The sequence below is a fragment of the Octodon degus genome, unplaced genomic scaffold (genome assembly GCF_000260255.1).
Source record: "Octodon degus isolate 3935 unplaced genomic scaffold, OctDeg1.0 scaffold00815, whole genome shotgun sequence".
In the NCBI taxonomy this organism is placed as follows: domain Eukaryota; kingdom Metazoa; phylum Chordata; class Mammalia; order Rodentia; family Octodontidae; genus Octodon; species Octodon degus.
The window spans coordinates 18,610-20,356 of record NW_004525391.1 but is presented as its reverse complement, the minus strand read 5'-3'; the positions used below and the strand labels follow the sequence as shown (position 1 = coordinate 20,356).

The window sequence follows — 1,747 nt, the reverse complement described above, 5'->3', positions numbered from 1 at the left end:
CTGGAGTTGTTTTCTTGAAGGACTTTAAGTACAAGAAGAGTTCCATGCTCTTCTCTACTTGGTGGTTTGTGAAGAGAAATCTGCCATTATTCTGATAGGCTTTCCTTTAAATGTGGTTTGTTTCTTTTCTCTAGCAGCTTTTAGTATACTGTTCTTGCGCTGAATTTCTGGGATCTTGATTATTATGTCTGGGTGTGTTTTTAATTGAGTTTATGTTATTTGCAGTTTTGTATGCTTTGAATGCCTGAATGTTAGATTGTTTCCCCACATTTGGGAAGTTTTCTGCTATTACTGCAGCCCATATTCTTTTTATATCATTTGTATTGACTCCTTCTTTCTCATCGATGACTATTGGTCCTTTGTTGTTTAATGTTGAGTCATTTTGCAGATGTTGCATTATTTTTTCCTGCATCCTAGTTGTTTTTTGGAAATCTTTTCTTGACTTTTCACTAGGTGCAACAGTGCTTTGGGTCCATATGGTGTTGTTCTTGATTCCCACCATAATTTAAAGGGAAACTTCACAATGTCCAGAACACTTGATGTTCTGCAAATGAGGGAGGAGGACGCCCTCAAGTTCCTTGCTGCAGGAACCCACTTAGGTGGCAACAACCTGGATTTTCAGATGGAGCAGAATATCACTAAAAGGAAAAGTGATGGAATCTGTATCATAAGTATAAAGCAGACTTGGGAGAAGCTCCTTCTGGCAGCTCGAGCCACTGTGGCCACTGAAAATTCTGCTGACGTCGGCATCATGTACTCTTGGCATACCAGCCAGTGGGCTGTGCTGAAGTTTGCTGCTGCCACTGGGGCTACTCTTATCACTGGCCGCTTCATTCCTGGAACCTTCACTACCCAGATCCAGGCAGCTTTCCAAGAGCTACGTCTTCTGGTGGTTACTGACCCCAGAACTGTGTACCAGCCCCTAATGGAGGCATCTTATGTCACTCTGCCAACCATTGCTCTGTGAAGCACAGATTCTCCTCTGCGTTATGTGGATATTGCCATTCCATGCAACAATAAGAGAACTTACTCTGTGGGTCTGATGTGGTGGATGCTGGCCCGGGAAGTGCTGCACATGCATGGCACCATCTCCTCTAAACTCCCATGGGAAGTCAGATAGTGGAAGTGGCAGGCAGAATCATGATAAATTTCTAACATCCTGTTTCACAAATAAGATTTCTATATATCGTCATACTGCACCTATTTTGAATGATGGGGTCATTAATTGTCCTGGATTTTCTTTTTCCTAATCTCTAGCATGCTCACAAAAATGTGTTGCATGGTAATTGTAGCATAAGAGCAGGGAAGTTTGTCACTGTCAGTGTAGGTGGATGAGGTCATTCAGAGTCATTGAGAGATTTTCCTTTATGGACTTCATGAGGTAGGATGCATTGGTGAGGCATGGAAACTGGAACCCTCATCTGGGAACATAGAGAGAATGTCTTTTAATTAAATGATAAAAGCTCAGTGCAAGATCTTAGAAAGTGCATGGATGAACAAAGCGTTTGTGGAAGGTTTGTTTTTTCTTTCCCTAGCAAAAGAGTTGAGTGTATGTGAGGGCAATTGTAATGGTGTGTGTAGCTATCGCCTCTGTCCCCAGCTCCGTGACCTGATGGAGTTGCAGCTGGAGAAGCCCCAGGCTGGCTACATTTCTCTGGTGTCTCTTCATTGGAGTAACATTTTTTTTTTTCTGTATGCAACGAAAACTGTAAAATCCCATGAAGAAAATCCAACAGTTTAGGACCTT

At 42.3% G+C, this 1,747-nt stretch overlaps 1 pseudogene; it reads left to right on the top strand.

Annotated features, from left to right (window-relative positions):
* Positions 1 to 523: 523 nt before the first annotated feature.
* Positions 524 to 1,120, top strand: LOC101562324 (annotated as a pseudogene).
* Positions 1,121 to 1,747: the final 627 nt, after the last annotated feature.